The sequence below is a fragment of the Diabrotica undecimpunctata genome, chromosome 6, assembly GCF_040954645.1.
Source record: "Diabrotica undecimpunctata isolate CICGRU chromosome 6, icDiaUnde3, whole genome shotgun sequence".
Classification (NCBI taxonomy): Eukaryota; Metazoa; Arthropoda; class Insecta; order Coleoptera; family Chrysomelidae; genus Diabrotica; species Diabrotica undecimpunctata.
In genome coordinates this window covers 142,315,383-142,337,393 of record NC_092808.1, presented here as the reverse complement: position 1 = coordinate 142,337,393, position 22,011 = coordinate 142,315,383, and the positions used below count along the sequence as shown (strand labels likewise).

Here is a 22,011-nt window from a genome sequence, read left to right as displayed (position 1 = left end):
GAATTTGATTCCCCTTAAACCACAATAGCGGTCCGTTAATTTTATAAGTAAAAGCTGATTGAGGGATAGACAGTGGATGGTTAAGAAGATTGAAAAGAGTAAGATTTTAAATATTGCAAACATCTATTAGTGTTTTGTAGAATTTATATGGCTAAAATACATGGATTACCCAAATACATAAACTACTTATCTAAAGAGACAGCAAATATTCAGTAATATTACAAAATTCAATGGAGCATTACAAACTTCAGGTCAGGCTTTTTGAATATTCCAAAATAGCAATTGTATTTTTCAGTTTCTTATTGTGTGTGATATCAATTTTATGGAATTTGATTCCCCTTAAACCACAATAGCGGTCCGTTAATTTTATAAGTAAAAGCTGATTGAGGGATAGACAGTGGATGGTTAAGAAGATTGAAAAGAGTAAGATTTTAAATATTGCAAACATCTATTAGTGTTTTGTAGAATTTATATGGCTAAAATACATGGATTACCCAAATACATAAACTACTTATCTAAAGAGACAGCAAATATTCAGTAATATTACAAAATTCAATGGAGCATTACAAACTTCAGGTCAGGCTTTTTGAATATTCCAAAATAGCAATTGTATTTTTCAGTTTCTTATTGTGTGTGATATCAATTTTATGGAATTTGATTCCCCTTAAACCACAATAGCGGTCCGTTAATTTTATAAGTAAAAGCTGATTGAGGGATAGACAGTGGATGGTTAAGAAGATTGAAAAGAGTAAGATTTTAAATATTGCAAACATCTATTAGTGTTTTGTAGAATTTATATGGCTAAAATACATGGATTACCCAAATACATAAACTACTTATCTAAAGAGACAGCAAATATTCAGTAATATTACAAAATTCAATGGAGCATTACAAACAGCGGTCCGTTAATTTTATAAGTAAAAGCTGATTTGAGGGATAGACAGTGGATGGTTAAGAAGATTGAAAAGAGTAAGATAACATCTATTAGTGTTTTGTAGAATTTATATGGCTAAAATACATGGATTACCCAAATACATGAACTACTTATCTAAAGAGACAGCAAATATTCAGTAATTTTACAAAATTCAATGGAGCATTACAAACTTCAGGTCAGGCTTTTTGAATATTCCAAAATAGCAATTGTATTTTTCAGTTTCTTATTGTGTGTGATATCAATTTTATGGAATTTGATTCCCCTTAAACCACAATAGCGGTCCGTTAATTTTATAAGTAAAAGCTGATTGAGGGATAGACAGTGGATGGTTAAGAAGATTGAAAAGAGTAAGATTTTAAATATTGCAAACATCTATTAGTGTTTTGTAGAATTTATATGGCTAAAATACATGGATTACCCAAATACATAAACTACTTATCTAAAGAGACAGCAAATATTCAGTAATATTACAAAATTCAATGGAGCATTACAAACTTCAGGTCAGGCTTTTTGAATATTCCAAAATAGCAATTGTATTTTTCAGTTTCTTATTGTGTGTGATATCAATTTTATGGAATTTGATTCCCCTTAAACCACAATAGCGGTCCGTTAATTTTATAAGTAAAAGCTGATTGAGGGATAGACAGTGGATGGTTAAGAAGATTGAAAAGAGTAAGATTTTAAATATTGCAAACATCTATTAGTGTTTTGTAGAATTTATATGGCTAAAATACATGGATTACCCAAATACATAAACTACTTATCTAAAGAGACAGCAAATATTCAGTAATATTACAAAATTCAATGGAGTATTACAAACTTCAGGTCAGGCTTTTTGAATATTCCAAAATAGCAATTGTATTTTTCAGTTTCTTATTGTGTGTGATATCAATTTTATGGAATTTGATTCCCCTTAAACCACAATAGCGGTCCGTTAATTTTATAAGTAAAAGCTGATTGAGGGATAGACAGTGGATGGTTAAGAAGATTGAAAAGAGTAAGATTTTAAATATTGCAAACATCTATTAGTGTTTTGTAGAATTTATATGGCTAAAATACATGGATTACCCAAATACATAAACTACTTATCTAAAGAGACAGCAAATATTCAGTAATATTACAAAATTCAATGGAGCATTACAAACAGCGGTCCGTTAATTTTATAAGTAAAAGCTGATTTGAGGGATAGACAGTGGATGGTTAAGAAGATTGAAAAGAGTAAGATTTTAAATATTGCAAACATCTATTAGTGTTTTGTAGAATTTATATGGCTAAAATACATGGATTACCCAAATACATGAACTACTTATCTAAAGAGACAGCAAATATTCAGTAATTTTACAAAATTCAATGGAGCATTACAAACTTCAGGTCAGGCTTTTTGAATATTCCAAAATAGCAATTGTATTTTTCAGTTTCTTATTGTGTGTGATATCAATTTTATGGAATTTGATTCCCCTTAAACCACAATAGCGGTCCGTTAATTTTATAAGTAAAAGCTGATTGAGGGATAGACAGTGGATGGTTAAGAAGATTGAAAAGAGTAAGATTTTAAATATTGCAAACATCTATTAGTGTTTTGTAGAATTTATATGGCTAAAATACATGGATTACCCAAATACATGAACTACTTATCTAAAGAGACAGCAAATATTCAGTAATTTTACAAAATTCAATGGAGCATTACAAACTTCAGGTCAGGCTTTTTGAATATTCCAAAATAGCAATTGTATTTTTCAGTTTCTTATTGTGTGTGATATCAATTTTATGGAATTTGATTCCCCTTAAACCGCAATAGCGGTCCGTTAATTTTATAAGTAAAAGCTGATTGAGGGATAGACAGTGGATGGTTAAGAAGATTGAAAAGGGTAAGATTTTAAATATTGCAAACATCTATTAGTGTTTTGTAGAATTTATATGGCTAAAATACATGGATTATCCAAATACATGAACTACTTATCTAAAGAGACAGCAAATATTCAGTAATTTTACAAAATTCAATGGAGCATTACAAACTTCAGGTCAGGCTTTTTGAATATTCCAAAATAGCAATTGTATTTTTCAGTTTCTTATTGTGTGTGATATCAATTTTATGGAATTTGATTCCCCCTAAACCACAATAGCGGTCCGTTAATTTTATAAGTAAAAGCTGATTGAGGGATAGACAGTGGATGGTTAAGAAGATTGAAAAGAGTAAGATTTTAAATATTGCAAACATCTATTAGTGTTTTGTAGAATTTATATGGCTAAAATACATGGATTACCCAAATACATGAACTACTTATCTAAAGAGACAGCAAATATTCAGTAATTTTACAAAATTCAATGGAGCATTACAAACTTCAGGTCAGGCTTTTTGAATATTCCAAAATAGCAATTGTATTTTTCAGTTTCTTATTGTGTGTGATATCAATTTTATGGAATTTGATTCCCCTTAAACCACAATAGCGGTCCGTTAATTTTATAAGTAAAAGCTGATTGAGGGATAGGCAGTGGATGGTTAAGAAGATTGAAAAGAGTAAGATTTTAAATATTGCAAACATCTATTAGTGTTTTGTAGAATTTATATGGCTAAAATACATGGATTACCCAAATACATGAACTACTTATCTAAAGAGACAGTAAATATTCAGTAATGTTACAAAATTCAATGGAGCATTACAAACTTCAGGTCAGGCTTTTTGAATATTCCAAAATAGCAATTGTATTTTTCAGTTTCTTATTGTGTGTGATATCAATTTTATGGAATTTGATTCCTCTTTACCACCGTGATAGCGGTCCGTTAATTTCATAGCTAAAAGTGATTGATGGTTAGAAAGTGGATGGTCAGGAAGATTGAAAAAATGACAAAACATGAAGCAGTCTTAAAAAAAGTTAGGAGAGCTGGAAGCTACAGGTTAGACTTTTGAAGTATTCCACAACATGTTTTATTTTTCAGCTATATTCTGTCAGATTTCAATTCTATGGAATATTCTTCCTCTTCATCTGAGTGGTAGCAGTCTGTGTTGTCTACATGGCAAGCTCACCAGTGGATATATGAGATACAAAAATAGTAAGATTCTAAATATTGCAAACATCTAGTTGGTGTTTTGTAGAATTTGCATAGATTACCCAAATACATGAAGTACTAATCTAAACATGACACAAAATATTTAGCAATGTTGTAAAAGTGTTATACAATGGAGAGTTACTATAGGTTAGCCTTTTGAAGTATTCCAAAATATCAATTGTATTTTTCAGTTCTGTTCTGTCAGATTTCAATGTTATGTAATTTGTTCCTAATTACCACAATGGTAGTGTTTTTTTTTGTGACAAAAAGATGATCAATGGATATACAAGAAATTAAAAATCAGTAAGATTTAAGATATTTTGGACAATCGCTAATGTTATTTAGAATGTATTTGAACATGTCATACAGATTTCCAAGTACACGAACTAATCAAAAGAAGGAAACCAAGTATGAAGCAATTTTCAAAAACTGCCAAGGAGAGTTGGAAGCTATAGGTTAGACTTTGAAGTATTCCAAAACATCCATTCTATTTTTTAGTTTTATATGGCTATCAATTTTTCTGGAGATTATTCCTCTTCATCTGGATGGTAGCAGTCTGTGTTGTCTACATGGCCAGTTCACCAGTGGATACAGCAGAGATTCAGAAACTGTAAGATTCAAAATATTGCCAACATGTATTAGTGTTTTGTAGATTTTATTGGATTACCCAAATACATGAAGTATTAATCTAAAGGGGCACCAAATATTCAGTCATGTTATCAAAGTTCACTGGAGAGTTACCAACTACAGGTTAGGCTTTTGAAGTGTTACAAAATAGCAATTGTATTTTCAGTTCATATTCTGCCTGATATAAAGTTTATGAAATTTGATTCCCTTTTACCACAATAATAGCGGTCCGTTCATTTTATAAGTAAAAGCAGATTAAGGGATAGGCAGTGGATGGTTAAGAAGATTAAAAACAGTAAGATTTTAAACATTGCAAACATAAGCTAATGATTTTTAGAATATATTTGAAAATGTTACACGGATTATCCAACTACAGGATTTAATCAAAAGGGAAGCCAAATATGAAGTAATGTTAAAAAAGTTCAAAGGAGAGCTGAAGGCTACAGGTTAGACTTTTGAAGTATTCCAAAACATCTATTATATTTTTCAGTTTAATTATGTTGGCTTTAAATTCTATGAGATATTATTCCTCTTCATCTAAATGGTAGCAGTCTGTGTTGTCTATATTTCAAGCTCACAAGTGGATACAGCAGAGATTCAGAAACCGTAAGATTCTAAATATTGCAAACATCTATTAGTGTTTTGTAGAATTTACATGGATAAAATACACGGGTTACCCAAATACATGAACTACTCATCCAAAGTGACACCAAATATTCAGCAATGTTATAACTGGAGACTTCAGTTCTGTTCTGTCAGATTTCAATGTTATGTAATTTGTTCCCCATTACCACAATGGCAGTGTTTTTTTTTTTGTGACAAAAAGATGATCAATGGATATACAAGAAGTTAAAAATCAGTAAGATTTTAGATATTGTGGACAATCGCTAATGTTATTTAGAATGTATTTGAAAATGTTATACAGATTATCCAAGTACACAAACTAATCGAAAGAAGGAAACCAAGTATGAAGCAATTTTCGAAAACTGCCAAGGAGAGTTGTTTGCTACAGTTTAGACTTTGAAGTATTCCAAAACATCCATTCTATTTTTTAGTTTTATATGGCTTTCAATTTTTCTGGAGATTATTCCTCTTCATCTGGATGGTAGCAGTCTGTGTTGTCTACATGGCAAGTTCACCAGTGGATACAGCAGAGATTCAGAAACTGTAAGATTCTAAATATTGCCAACATGTATTAGTGTTTTGTAGATTTTATTGGATTACCCAAATACATGAAGTATTAATCTAAAGGGGCACCAAATATTCAGCAATGTTATAGAAGGACACTGGAGAGTTACCAACTACAGGTTAGGCTTTTGAAGTGTTACAAAATAGCAATTGTATTTTTCAGTTCATATTCTGCCTGATATAAAGTTTATGAAATTTGATACCCTTTTACCACAATAATAGCGGTCCGTTCATTTTATAAGTAAAAGCTGTTTGATGGATGGATTAGGTGTGGAGTGGATGGTTAAGAAGATTGAAAACAGTAAGATTTTAAACATTGCAAACATAAGCTAATTATTTTTAGAATATATTTGAAAATGTTACACGGATTATCCAACTACAGGATTTAATCAAAAGGGAAGCCAAATATGAAGTACTGTTAAAAAGGTTCAAAGGAGAGCTGGAAGCTACAGGTTAGACTTTTGAAGTATTCCAAAACATCTATTATATTTTTCAGTTTAATTATGTTGGCTTTAAATTCTATGAGATATTATTCCTCTTCATCTGAATGGCAGCAGTCTGTGTTGTCTATATTTCAAGCTCACAAGTGGATACGGCAGAGATTCAGAAACCGTAAGATTCTAAATATTCCAAACATCTATTAGTGTTTTGTAGAATTTTCATGGATAAAATACATGGGTTACCCAAATACATGAACTACTTATCCAAAGGGACAACAAATATTCAGTAATGTTACAAAAATTGGATGGAGAATTGCAAACTGCAGGTCAGGCTTTTTAAGTATTAGAAAATAGCAATTGTATTTTTCAGTTTCTTATTGTGTGTGATATAAAATTTTATGGAATTTGATTCCCCTTTACCACAGTGATAGGGGTCCGTTAATTTCATCACTAAAGTCTGATTGATGGTTAGGAAGGAGAGCTGGAAGCTACAGGTTAGCCTTTTGAAGTATTCCAAAACATCAGTTCTATCTTTCAGTTATATTCTGTGAGATTTCAATGTTATGTAATTTGTTCCCCATTACCACAATGACAATGTTTTTTTTGTGACAAAAAGATGATCAATGGATATACAAGAAGTGAAAAACCAGTAAGATTTTGGATATTACGGACAATCGCTAATGTTTTTTAGAATGTATTTGAAAATGTTATACAGGTTATTCAAGTACACATATCAAAAGATGAAAACCAAATATGAAGCAATTTTCAAAAACTGTCGAGGAGATTTGGAAGTTACAGGTTAGACTTTAAGGTATTCGAAAACATCCATTCTATATTTTAGCTTTATTCTGTTGGCTTTCAATTTTTCTGGAGATTATTCCTCTTCATCTGAATGGTAGCAGTCTGTGTTGTCTACATGGCAAGTTCACCAGTGGATACAGCAGAGATTCAGAAACCGTAAGATTCTAAATATTGCCAACATGTATTAGTGTTTTGTAGATTTTATTGGATTACCCAAATACATGAACTACTTATCCAAAGGGACATCAAATATTCAGTAATGTTACAAAAATTGGATGGAGAATTGCAAACTGCAGGTCAGGCTTTTTAAGTATTAGAAAATAGCAATTGTATTTTTCAGTTTCTTATTGTGTGTGATATCAATTTTATGGAATTCGATTCCCCTTTACCACAGTGATAGCGATCCGTTAATTTCATAAGTAAAAGCCGATTGATGGTTAGGAAGTGGATGGCCAAGAAGATTAAAAACAGTAAGATTTTAAATATTAAAACATACTAGCTAATGAGTTTTAGAATGCATTTGAAAATGGTACACGCATTACCCAAGCACAGGAACTAATGAAAACAAAGGAAATCAAACATGAAACAATCTTAAAAAAGTTTATAGGGGAGCTGGAAACTACAGGTTAGACTTTAGAAGTATTCCAAAACATCAGTTCTATTTTTCAGTTATATTCTGTGAGATTTAAATTCTATGGAATATTCTTCGTCTTCATCTGAGTGGTAGAAGTCTGTGTTGTCAATATAGCAAGCTCATCAGTGAATACATAGGAGATACAGAATCAGTAAGATTGTAAATATTGCAAACATCTAGTTAGTGGTTTGTAGAATTTACATGGATTAACCAAGCACATGAAGTATTAATCTAAAGGGTCACCAAATATTCAGCAATGTTATAAAAGTACAATGGAGAGTTACTACAGGTTAGCCTTTTGAAGTATTCCAAAATATCAATTTTATTTTTCAGTTCTGTTCTGTCAGATTTCAATTTTATGTAATTTGTTCCGCATTACCACAATGGCAGTGTTTTTTTTGTGAAAGTTGATCAATGGATATACAAGACGTTAAAAACCAGTAAGATTTTAGATATTGCGAACAATCGTTAATGTTTTTTAGAATGTATTTGAAAATGTTATACAGATTATCCTAGTACACGAACTAATCAAAAGAAGGAAACCAAATATGAAGCAATTTTTAAAAACTGCCAAGGAGAGTTGGAAGCTACAGGTTAGACTTTAAAGTATTCGAAAACATCAGTTCTATTTTTTAGTTTTATTCTATTGGCTTTCAATTTTACCAGAGATTATTTCTCTTCATCTGAATGGTAGCAGTCTGTGTTGTCTACATGGCAAGTTCACCAGTGGATACAACAGAGATTTAGAAACCGCAGGATTCCAAATATTGCAAACATCTATTAGTGTTTTGTATATTAGTGTTTTGTAGAATTTACATGGATAAAATACATGGGTTACCCAAATACATGAACTACTCATCCAAAGTGACACCAAATATTCAGCAATGTTATAACTGGAGAGTTACCAATGACAGGTTAGGCTTTTGAAGTGTTACAAAATAGCAATTGTATTTTTCAGTTCTTATTCCACCTGATATAAATTTTATAATGATACCACAATGTTAATTAAGTCCGTTATTTTCATAACTAAAAGCTGATTGATGGTTAGGAAGTGAAGCGCCAGGAAGATTGAAAAAATGACCAAACATTCATTCAATCATTAAAAAAGTTTAAAGGGATCTGGAAGCTAGAGGTTAGACTTTTGAAGTATTCCAAAATATCAATTGTATTTTTCAGTTGTATTCTGTCGAGATTCAGTTTTATGGAATTTTTGTTTCATTTTTCCACGCAAGCAGTCTTCTTTTTTTTTTCGTAACTAAAAGATGGATAGATGTATAGCCAAGAAGTTAAAAGCAGTAAGATTTTAAATATTACACGCAGTTCATTGTAATGTTTGGTTTGGAAACTCATCATTGAAGACCAAAGGGATTAAAAACGTATGATTCTTAATATTTGCAAACATTCTTTACATGTTTTGTAGAATTTATCGTTAATACTAGATCAATTATCAAAAATTTAAGAACTACTAAATGTACAATAAATGTGGAAATAAATGAATGAAAAGATCAAGAAGCTACAGGTTACCTGAATGTTTTTTCTGTACTTTGCTGATGATGGATACGGAAGAAATGCGCAAATGGTAAGATTCTAAGTATTGCAAACATTCGTTAGGTCTTTTGTAGAGTTTATTTGAAAATATTGCATGGAATATAGAAATGAAAACTAAATAGTATTCATGAGAAAGGGACACCAAATGTAGAGAGCCTTCTTCAAAAAGTAGAGAAAGCTGTGGAAGCTGCAGCTTCTATTTGAAATATTCAAAAACGTAAGTGTTCTTTTTCAATTCTGTTTGAGTTTAGCATGAAGTGTTATTTCTCACAATTTCAATGACAAGTCTTTTTACTTCAAATCGTGGTCATGCGTGGCTTAGAAAGATTAATCAAGAAAATAAAGAAAAACCAATACTGCATCGAGAAGTTCAAATTTTATAATATTTGCTAAGTTTTCAGCTCTTAAATCATTCAAATTCAGTCAAAATTTTCTAAAGCCAATTTAAAAACTTCCAAATTGTATTGTTTTATTTCATATCTTAGGGATCGGATGAAAAAATATTTTTTAGACTTAGAATGCGAAGATAAGTTGCAGAATGGAAGATGATCAAATGGTAGCTACCGAAAAACTGAAATTTAAGTTTTGATTTTTTTTTAAATATATTGTGTACTAATCATTTAGATGAAGACCTTTAAGAAAACTGAAAAGGATGGGATGAAAACCATTAAAAGGGATATTAAAATTAACAGAACATTTAAAATTATTTATTTTTTTTTAATTAAAGCTAGTTATGTTAAATGACCGGAAAGTTTAGTACAAGTATAATTCACTTTATTCACGTGAAATAAGAATGTTTCAATTTAAAATTTCCATTCAATTGAAAAGAAAAAAACGCAAAAAAGAAAAATGAAGAATTGTGCAATTTTGATATTTTTCAGATATCTAATTTGAAATTTTTTGTCGGGTCAAGTGTTAGAAAAAAAAAATGTCATGGTTATCTGTAAAAGAATTCATGTCCCGGTAAACCTTACTTAAAAATTTTATATTCACGTGAAATAAGAATGCTTCAATTTAAAATTTCCATTCAATTGAAAAGAAAAAAACGAAAAAAAAGAAACATGAAGAATTATTGTGCAATTTGGATAATATTTTTCAGATATCTAATTTGAAATTTTTTGTCGGGTCAAGTGTTAGAAAAAAAATGTCATGATTATCTGTAAAAGAATTATGTCAAGGTAAACCTAACTTAAAAATTTTACATAGAAAGAGGGAGAAAGTGAAAATTGTACTTGTATGTAAAAATGGCAATAATCAAAAATTCTACAATAATCAGTGGAAGATGAACAGGAACACAGTTAGTGCTTAACCTACTCATAACTAATAACTTATTGGGTGGGTAGCAAAATGTGTTTTAATTTTTCCAGATATGGTTTTCGTTAAAATAAATAGTATCAGCAGTCTCAAGAAGAATTAAAATGATGAAGAATGATCAAGCAGCAGAAAATCTATGGCACCATATGTTAAAAGAATAAAATTACTTTAAATTACTATTAACATGGTCTTACATTGGTTTCATTAAATGCTGAAAATTATAAGAATTTATTGGAGCAAAAAGAAATAAAATTTAAGAATGATGAATTAGGAACATCAAATTACAGGATATAAGATAAGTACTTTCCGATTGTTGTGTTATTTTTTCGTCAATACAGCACCAAATATCTTCGACGATGGCCAGGAGCTCTTCGACCAAGGTTTCAAACTTTTAGACCAACGTTCTTTACGATTGTCTCTCAGCCCGATTCCTGATATTAGACAATGGTCATAATTCTATAGGATGCTTCCAATGGTTTTGGAGAATGGTTCCGATGATCATGGAGCATGGTCCTGCTGATTTTGCAAATTGGGTCCAATGGTTTTTGACTACAATTCAGATTGTTTCGACACGGCAGTTCCCATGATTTTGGACAGCGGTCCCGATGGTTATGGACAATGGTACCGATAGTTTTGGACGAAGGTTCCGATGGTTTTGGACAAAGATCTCGATGGTTTTTGACGACAGTCCCTGTGTTTTTGGACGACGGTCCCTGGTTTTAGGCAACGATACCTTGTTTTGGGCGAGGGCACCTGTGGTTTTGGAAGACGTTCCCGATGGTTATGGGCGACGATCCCTATCGACAGTCCCTATGGTTTTGGGCGAAGTTTCCTGTTGGTTTGAACGACTGTTCCTCTATGGTTTTCGGCGACGATCCTTATCGACAGTCCCTATGGTTTTGGGCGACGGTTCCTGTTTTGGACGACGGTTCCTCTATGGCTTTGGGCGACGGTTCCTCTATGGCTTTGGGCGACGGTTCCCGTTGTTTTGGACGACGGTTCCTTTATGGCTTTGCACGACGGTCCCTATGGTTTTGGACGACGGTCCCTATGGTTTTGGACGACGGTCCCTATGGTTTTGGACGACGGTCCCTATGGTTTTGGACGACGGTCCCTATGGTTTTGGACGACGTTCCCGATGGTTTTGGAAGACGTTCCCGATGGTTTTGGACGACGTTCACGATGGTTTTGGACGACGTTCACGATGGTTTTGGTCGACGTTCCCGATGGTTTTGGACCACGTTCCCGATTGTTTTGGACGACAGTCCCCATGGTTTTGGGCGATGGTTCCTGTGGTTTTAGGTCCATTACGGTCCGATGCCCCTAATGAAAAAATAGTATTCATGAGAAAGGGACACCAAATGTAGAGAAGAGAGCCTTCAAAAAGTAGAGAAGCCTGTGAAAGCTGCAGCTTCTATTTGAAATATTCAAAAACGTAAGTGGTCTTTTACAATTCTGTTAGTTTAGCATGAAGTGTTATTTCTCACAATTTGAATGACAGAAGTCTTTTTACTTCAAATCGTATCATGCGTGACTTAGAAAGATTAATCTTTAGATTTATCAAGAAAATAAAGAAAAACCAATACTTCATCGAGAAGTTCAAATTTTATAATATGTTCTAAGTTTTCAGCTCTTAAATCATTCAAATTCAGTCAACATTTTCTAAAGCCAATTTAAAAACTTCCAAATTGTAGTTGTTTTATTTCATATCTTAGGGATAGGATGAAAAAAATTTTTTTAGACTTAGAATGCGAAGATAAGTTGCAGAATTGAAGATGATCAGATGATAGCTACAAGAAAACTTAAGTTTAACTTGTGTAAACGTAGATTTATTTAATAGTTTAGTTTACTGCATATTGCTAACGATTTGCACTTAAGGATAATTGTTTTGATTTTTTTTTTAAATATTTTGTGTACTAATCATTTAGATGTAGACCTTTAAGAAAAATGAAAAGGATAGGATGGAAAACATTAAAAGGGATATTAAAATTTACAGAACATTTAAAATTATTATTATTTTTTTTTAATTAAAGCTAGTTATGTTAAATGACCGGAAAGTTTGGTACAAGTATAATTCACTTATATGCACGTGAAATAAGCATGCTTCAATTTAAAATTTCCATTCAATTGAATAGAAAAAAACGAAAAAAAAGAAATGAAGAATTGTGCAATTTTGATAATATTTTTCAGATATCTAATTTGAAATTTTTTGTCGGGTGAAGTGTTACAAAAAAATGTCATGCTTATCTGTAAAAGAATTCATGTCCCGGTAAAATTCTGATTTACTGATTTTTATGTTAACAGTCAAATTATGTTTAATTTCAAAGTTTAAATTAATATATTCAATCTACTTTACAACCAAAAGGAGCAATTTCATAGAAATAAAAGAAAAGAAAATATATCATGGCATAATAAACTTATTGGGTGGGTTACACATTTTAGCAAAATATGTTTTAATTTTTCCAGATATGGTTTTCGTTAAAATAAATAGTATCACTCATGTCGAATATCTTCGAAGATGGCCAGGAACTCTTCAACCAAGGATTCAAAGCTTTTAGACCGAGGTTCTTGACGATTGCCTCTCAGCCCGATTGCTGCTATTAGACAATGGTCATAATTCTATAGAAGGATGCTTCCAATGGTTTTGGAGAATTGTTCTGATGATTTTGGAGCATGGTCCTGCTGATTATGCAAAATGGACCCGATGGTTTTGGAACACAATTCCGATTGTTTTGGACACGACAGTCCCCATGATTTTGGACAGTGGTCGCGATGGTTATGGACAATGGATCCGATGGTTTTTGACGACAGTCCCTCTGGTTTTTGACGATAGTCCCTCTGGTTTTTGACGATAGTCCCTGTGGTTTTCGACGATGGTCCCTATGGTTTTGGACGACGGTCCCTATGGTTTTGGATGATGGTTCCTGTGGTTTTGGAAGAAGTTCCCGATGGTGTTGGTCGACGGTTCCTGTGGCTTTGGGCGACGGTTCCTGTTGTTTTGGACGACGGTTTCTGTTGTTTTAGACAACGGTTCCTTCATGGCTTTGGGCGACGGTTCCTCTATGGCTTTGGACGACGGTTCCTATGGCTTTGGACGACGGTCCCTATGGTTTTGGATGAATTTCCCGATGGTTTTTGGACGACGGTCCCCTATGGTTTTGGACGACGTTCCCCATGTTTTTGGAAGACGTTCCCGATGGTTTTGGACGACGTTCCCGATGGTTTTGGACGACGTTCCCGATGGTTTTGGACGACGTTCCCGATGGTTTTGGACGACGTTCCCGATGGTTTTGGACGACGTCCTCGATCTTTTTGGTCGACGTTCCCGATGGTTTTGGACCACGTTCCCGATTGTTTTGGACGACAGCCTATGGTTTTGGGCGACGGTTTCTGTGGTTTTAGGTCCATTACGGTCCGATGCCCCTAATGAAAAAATAGTATTCATGAGAAAGGGACACCAAATGTAGAGAGCCTTCAAAAAGTAGAGAAACATGTGAAAGCTGCAGCTTCTATTTAAAATATTCAAAAACGTAAGTGGTCTTTTTCAATTATGTTAGTTTAGCATGAAGTGTTATTTCTCACAATTTCAATGACAAGTCTTTTTACTTCAAATCGTGATCATGCGTGGCTTAGAAAGATTAATCAAGTAAATAAAGAAAAACCAATACTGCATCGAGAAGTTCAAATTTTATAATATTTGCTAAGTTTTCAGCTCTTAAATCATTCAAATTCAGTCAAAATTTTCTAAAGCCAATTTAAAAACTTCCAAATTGTATTGTTTTATTTCATATCTTAGGGATCGGATGAAAAAATATTTTTTAGAGTTAGAATGCGAAGATAAGTTGCAGAATTAAAGATGATCAGATGATAGCTACAAGAAAACTGAAATTTAACTTGTGTAAAAGTAGATTTATTTAATAGTTTAGTTTACTGCATATTGCTAACGATTTGCACTTAAGGATAATTGTTTTGATTTTTTTTTAAATATTTTGTGGACTAATCATTTAGATGTAGACCTTTAAGAAAAATGAAAAGGATAGGATGGAAAACATTAAAAGGGATATTAAAATTTACAGAACATTTAAAATTTTTATTTTTTTTTTAATTAAAGCTAGTTATGTTAAAGGATCGGAAGTTTGGTTCAAGTATAATTAACTTATATGCACGTGCAATAAGAATACTTCAATTTAAAATTTCCATTGAATTGAAAAGAAAAAAAAACGAAAAAAAGAAAAATAAAGAATTGTGCACTTTTGATAATATTTTTCAGATATATGATTTGAAATTTTTTGCCGGATCAAGTGTTAGAAAAAAATGTCATGCTTATCTGTAAAATAATTCATGTCCCGGTAAACCTTACTTAAAAATTTTACACAGAAAGAGGGAGAAAGTGAAAATTGTACTTGTATGTAAAAATGTCAATAATCAACAATTCTATAATAATCAGTGGAAGATGAACAGGAACACAGTTAGTGCTTAACCTACTCAAAATTGTTTTCTAATACGTTTTAGATCATATTTTTTAATTCTGATTTACTGATTTTTATGTTAACAGTCAAATTATGTTTAATTTTAAAGTTTAAATTAATATATTCAATCTACTTTACAACCAAAAGGAGCAATTTCATAGAAATAAAAGAAAAGAAAATATATCATGGCATAATAAACTTATTGGGTGGGTTACACATTTTAGCAAAATATGTTTTAATTTTTCCAGATATGGTTTTCGTTAAAATAAATAGTATCAGTCATGTCGAATATCTTCGAAGATGGCCAGGAGCTCTTTGACCAAGGATTCAAAGCTTTTAGACCGATGTTCTTGACGATTGCCTCTCAGCCCGATTGCTGCTATTAGACAATGGTCATAATTCTATAGAAGGATGCTTAAAATGGTTTTGGAGAATTGTTCTGATGATTTTGGAGCATGGTCCTGCTGATTATGCAAAATGGACCCGATGGTTTTGGAACACAATTCCGATTGTTTTGGACACGACAGTCCCCATGATTTTGGACAGTGGTCCCGATGGTTATGGACCCGATGGTTTTTGACGACAGTCCCTGTGGTTTTTGACGACAGTCCCTGTGGTTTTTGACGATAGTCCCTGTGGTTTTTGACGATAGTCCCTGTGGTTTTTGACGATGGTCCCTATGGTTTTGGACGACGGTTCCTATGGTTTTGGATGATGGTTCCTGTGGTTTTGGAAGAAGTTCCCGATGGTGTTGGTCAACGGTTCCTGTTACTTTGGGCGACGGTTCCTGTTGTTTTGGACGACGGTTTCTGTTGTTTTAGACAACGGTTCCTTCATGGCTTTGGGCGACGGTTCCTCTATGGCTTTGGACGACGGTTCCTATGGCTTTGGACGACGGTCCTTATGGTTTTGGATGAATTTCTAGATGGTTTTTGGACGACTGTCCCTATGGTTTTGGACGACTTTCCCCATGTTTTTGGAAGACGTTCCCGATGGTTTTGGACGACGTTCCCGATGGTTTTGGACGACGTTTCCGATGGTTTTGGACGACGTTCTTGATCTTTTTGGAAGACGCTCCCGATGGTTTTGGGCGACGTTCCCGATGGTTTTGGACGACGTTCTCGATCTTTTTGGTCGACGTTCCCGATGGTTTTGGACCAGGTTCCCGATTGTTTTGGACAACAGCCTATGGTTTTGGGCGATGGTTTCTGTGGTTTTAGGTCCATTACGGTCCGATGCCCCTAATGAAAAAATAGTATTCATGAGAAAGGGACACCAAATGTAGAGAGCCTTCAAAAAGTAGAGAAACATGTGAAAGCTGCAGCTTCTATTTAAAATATTCAAAAACGTAAGTGGTCTTTTTCAATTATGTTCGTTTAGCATGAAGTGTTATTTCTCACAATTTCAATGACAAGTCTTTTTACTTCAAATCGTGGTCATGCGTGGCTTAGAAAGATTAATCAAGAAAATAAAGAAAAACCAATACTGCATCGAGAAGTTCAAATTTTATAATATTTGCTAAGTTTTCAGCTCTTAAATCATTCAAATTCAGTCAAAATTTTCTAAAGCCAATTTAAAAACCTCCAAATTGTATTGTTTTATTTCATATCTTAGGGATCGGATGAAAAAATATTTTTTAGACTTAGAATGCGAAGATAAGTTGCAGAATTGAAGATGATCAGATGATAGCTACAAGAAAACTGAAATTTAACTTGTGTAAACGTAGATTTATTTAATAGTTTAGTTTACTGCATATTGCTAACGATTTGCACTTAAGGATAATTGTTTTGATTTTTTTTTTTAAATATTTTGTGTACTAATCATTTAGATGTAGACCTTTAAGAAAAATGAAAAGGATAGGATGGAAAACATTAAAAGGGATATTAAAATTTACAGAACATTTAAAATTTTTATTTTTTTTTTTAATTAAAGCTAGTTATGTTAAATGATCGGAAGTTTGGTTCAAGTATAATTAACTTATATGCACGTGAAATAAGAATACTTCAATTTAAAATTTCCATTCAATTGAAAAGAAAAAAAAAACGAAAAAAAGAAAAATGAAGAATTGTGCACTTTTGATAATATTTTTTAGATATATTATTTGAAATTTTTTGCCGTTTCAAGTGTTAGAAAAAAAATTTCATGCTTATCTGTAAAAGAATTCATGTACCGGTAAACCTTACTTAAAAATTTTACATAGAAAAAGGGAGAAAGTGAAAATTGTACTTGTATGTAAAAATGGCAATAATCAACAATTCTACAATAATCAGTGGAAGATGAACAGGAACACAGTTAGTGCTTAACCTACTCAAAATTGTTTTCAAATACTTTTTAGATCATATTTTTTAATTCTGATTTACTGATATTTATATTAACAGTCAAATTATGTTTAAATTCAAAGTTTAAATTAATATATTCAATCTACTTTACAACCAAAAGGAGCAATTTCATAGAAATAAAAGAAAAGAAAATATATCATGGCATAATAAACTTATTGGGTGGGTTACACATTTTAACAAAATATGTTTTAATTTTTCCAGTGGACCCGATGGTTTTGGACGACAGTCCCTGTGGTTTTTGACGACAGTCCCTATGGTTTTGGACGACAGTCCCTATGGTTTTGGATGATGGTTCCTGTGGTTTTGGAAGAAGTTCCCGATGGGTTGGTCGACGGTTGTTGGAGGTTGTTTTGGACGACGGTTTCTGTTGTTTTGGACAACGGTTCCTTCATGGCTTTGGGCGACGGTTCGTCTATGGCTTTGGGCGACGGTTCGTCTATGGCTTTGGACGACGGTTCCTATGGCTTTGGACCACGGTCCCTATGGTTTTGGATGAATTTCCCGATGGTTTTTGGACGACGGTCCCTATGGTTTTGGACGACGTTCCCGATGGTTTTGGACGACGTTCCCGATGATTTTTGAAGACTTCCCTATATGTTTGGGCGAGAGTCCCTATGGTTTTAGGCTACAATCTCTATGGTTTTGAGCGTCGGTTCCTCTGTGGTTTTAGACGACGGTCCCTATGGTTTTGGACGACATTCCTGATGGTTTTCCGCGACGGTCCCTATGGTTTGGACGACGTTCCCGATCTTTTCGGTCGACGTTCCCGCTGGTTTTGGACCACGTTCCCGATGGTTTTAGAAGGCGTTCCTGATGGTTTTGGACAGCTCTCAATGATTTTGCCCAACACTGATGATTTTTGGCACGGTGGTTCCGTTGCCTACGATGGTCCCAATGTCCATTTCTATGATGGCCCCGATGCTCATTCCTACGATGGCCCCGATGCCCATTCCTACGATGGCCCCGATGCCCATTCCTACGATGGCCCCGATGCCCATTCCTACGATGGCCCCGATGCCCATTCCTACAATGGCCCCGATGCCCATTCCTACGATGGCCCCGATGCCCATTCCTACGATGGCCCCGATGCCCATTCCTACGAAGGCCCTGATTCCCATTCCTACGATGGCCCTGATGCCCATTCCTACGATGCCCCCGATGCCCATTCCTACGATGGCCCCGATGCCCATTTCTAAGATGGCCCCTAATGTTCTACTATTGCCTGATGTTCTTTTCGACGATAGCCCCATGCTATTTTCGACAATGGTATTGATGCTCCTTTACGACAATGGCCACTAGGCCATTTTCGACGATGGTCCCGATACCCTTTTCAACGATCGTCCCGATGCCCTTTCGACGATGGATCCGATGTCATTTTCGAAGATGGGTGATGCCCTTTTCGACGATGGGTCCTATGCCCTTTTCGACGATGGGTCCGATGCCCTTTTCGACGATGGGTCCGATGCCCTTTTCGACGATGTGTCCGATGCCCTTTTCGACAATGGGTCCTATGCCCTTTTCGACGATGGGTCCGATGCCCTTTTCGACGATGGGTCCGATAAGCCTTTGATGTCCGTTTCGACGATGATCCCGATGCCCTTTGATGTCCGTTTCGACGGTGGGTCTATGGTCTATTCGACGATGATCGCGATGCACTTTCCGACGATGATCCCGATGCACTTTTTGACGATGATTCCGATGCACTTTTTGGTCAATGGTCTCGATGCCCTTTTTCTACGATGTATACGATGGTTCCGATGCCTTTTTCGACGATGGTCCCGATGCCCTTTTCGATGATGGTCCCGATGCCCCTTTTCGACAATGGCTGCGATGTCCTTCGATGATGAGTTCAATATTATTCGACAATAGCTGCCCTACGGTGATGATATCGATAGCTCCAAGGCTTTTGGTCCCTGCTATTTTATTAGAAAATCGCCCAGATGCTCATAACAATGGTTTCCGAGGTGTTCTGGGATGGTTGTCCTGTGATGCTCTTGTAAGATTAAGGTGGTTCCAGATGCTTTTGGATGGTCGTTCCTAATACACTTCAATGATCACCCCAATGTATTTGATATAATGATTTTCAATGTTCTTCAACGCTGGTCCTGATGCTCTTGGATGTTCAGCGATGGTTGCCGATGCCCCTGAATTTCTGTTCTTCAGTCATGGTCGCCGATGCTCCTGGATTTAGAGGTGGTTCCCGATGTTGTTCGATAATTCCAGATTCCTTTCGCATCTTCCTTGATGGTCTTTGGAGATAGTTCTTGATGGTCTTTTCGGGAATTGGTGCTGTTAGGTGGTAGATCACACCGAACCCCTTTGACGATGGTTACAAGCCCTTCTACCAAGATTTCGAAAATTTTCGACCGAGACTCTTGACGATTGCATCGAAGTTCTTCGACTATGGCCCCGATGGTTTTGGAGAATGGTCCCGATTATCTTGGAGCACGGCCTAGCTGGTTTTAAAAAATAGTCACGATGGTTTTTACGACGCTTCCCATGGTTTTGACGACGCTTCCCATGGTTTTGACGACGCTTCCCATGGTTTTGACGACGTTTCCCATGGTTTTGACGACGCTTCCCATGGTTTTGACGACGCTTCCCATGGTTTTGACGACGTTTACCATGGTTTTGAACGACGATCACGATGGTTATATTCATGTAAGAAAATTGTCGCGATGTCAACGGTGCTGGTTACTGGTTATGGTGGTGCTAGAATGTTCCTCACGTACATCCCTGATGTTCTTCACTTACATCCCTGATATTCTTCACTTACATCCCTGATAATCTTCGCCTACGTCCCCGATGTTCTTCGCCTACATCCCTGATGTACATTTCTAGTATTCTTCGCTGTGGTCCCTAATGTAATTTTGTCTTGGCTCCAGTTCTCCACGCTAGCCGTTTAGTGCTGACTTCGTAGTCCCTGATATAGATATCCTCAACATTACAAGGATCTCCCGATGCCACCTGCTACTGATCCTGATGCCATACGCTACTGGTCCCGATGCCACAAGCTACTGATCCCGATGCCACACGCTACTGGTCCCGATGTCATACGCTGGTGGTGCCAACGCCACACTCTGATCTGCTGGATGTCACGCAATGCTGGCGCAATATCGACTTCTTGTCTAGGTCCTTCTTGATAATGAAAGTTAATCTTCAACGAAGATGAGGTCGTAAGTGGTCTTCGTTTGTTTCCTTATCACCGTACAACGGTTATGTGAGATGGTCCTCGGCGGTGATCTGAGATGCTCTTCGGTGGTGGTCAGAGATACTCTTCGACGCTGATCCAAAGTGCTCCTCAAAGCTGGCCCAAGGTGCTCTTCGACGCTGGTCCAAGGTGCTTTCCGACTGTGGCCCATTTCATATAACGGCAGTCCAAGTTCTTTGACTCCCAGTTGGTCTTCTACTGTTTTCCTAGTCTTCTACGGTGATCCCAGGTGCTTGACGGTGGTCCTAGTTAATATTTCCAGTGGATTTCGACAGTCATCCCAGAAGATTTTTGTCAGTCATCCCAGGAGATTTTCGACAGCGGTTCCAGGAGATTTTCGATAGCGGTTCCGGGAGATTTTCGACAGCGGTTCCAGATTTCCGACGGCGATTCTAGGGAGATTTTTGGCGGCGGTTCTAGGGAGATTTTTGACGGCGGTTCCAGGGAGATTTTTGACGTCGGTTCCAGATTTCCGACGGCGATTCTAGGGAGATTTTTGACAGCGGTTCCAGGGAGATTTTCGACGGCGGTTCCAGGAGATTTTCGAAGGCGGTTCCAGGAGATTTTTGTCGGCGGTTCCAGGAGATTTTTGTCGGCGGTTTCAGGAGATTTTCGTCAGCAGTTCCAGGAGATTTTCGACAGCGGCAGGAGATTTCCGACAGCGGTTCCAGGAGATTGGTTTCTGACGTCCTCCACTGATCAGCTCAGGTGCTCTTCTCCATGATCCAGTAATTTTATAATGGTAAGTTAATCCTATTATTGAAACTAATTAACAACTAATATAAATATTTTATCAACTCAGATATATTTAAATATGAGGTGACGGACAAAGGAATTTCGGTGAATCCGTGGGTTCCAGGAGATTTTTGTCGGCGCTTCCAGGAGATTTTCGTCAGCGGCAGATTTTCGACAGCGGCAGGAGATTTCCGACAGCGGTTCCAGGAGAATTGGTTTCTGACGTCCTCCACTGATCAGCTCAGGTGCTCTTCTCCATGATCCAGTAATTTTATAATGGTAAGTTAATCCTATTATTGAAACTAATTAACAACTAATATAAATATTTTATCAACTCAGATATATTTAAATATGAGATGACGGACAAAGGAATTTCGGTGAATCCGTGGTTTTTTCGACGGCGGGATAGCGGTTCCAGGCGTTTTTCGACAGTGGTTCCAAGAGATTTTCGACGGGGCTTCCAGGAGATTTGTCAGCGGTTCCAGGTGATTTTCGACAGCGGTTACAGATAATTTTCGACAGCGGTTCCGGAGATATTCGACGGCGTTCCCAGGAGATTTTCGACGGCGGTTCCAGGAGATTTTCAACAGCGGCAGGAGATTTGCGACAGCGGCAGGAGATTTGCGACAGCGGTTCCAGGAGATTGGTTTTTGACGTCCTCCACTGATCAGCTCAGGTGCTCTTCTCTATGATCCAGTAATTTTTTAATGGTAAATGAATCC

At 35.6% G+C, this 22,011-nt stretch overlaps 1 protein-coding gene across 7 annotated transcripts in view; it reads left to right on the top strand.

The window, feature by feature from the left end:
- The window catches only part of LOC140443999 (ubiquinone biosynthesis monooxygenase COQ6, mitochondrial-like), a 129,013-nt gene that overhangs the window by 103,277 nt on the left and 3,725 nt on the right, over positions 1 to 22,011 (top strand). For 4 of the 7 annotated variants that reach the window (XR_011951294.1, XR_011951293.1, XR_011951295.1 and 1 more), the window contains 6 exons: positions 10,589 to 11,970; positions 13,002 to 14,065; positions 15,253 to 16,352; positions 17,545 to 21,296; positions 21,357 to 21,568; positions 21,629 to 21,999. The gene's annotated coding sequence lies outside the window, so the exon portion shown is untranslated. The remainder of the gene's footprint in view (positions 1 to 10,588; positions 11,971 to 13,001; positions 14,066 to 15,252; positions 16,353 to 17,544; positions 21,297 to 21,356; positions 21,569 to 21,628; positions 22,000 to 22,011) is intronic. The other 3 variants (XR_011951296.1, XR_011951298.1, XR_011951297.1) reach the window with 3 other exon arrangements.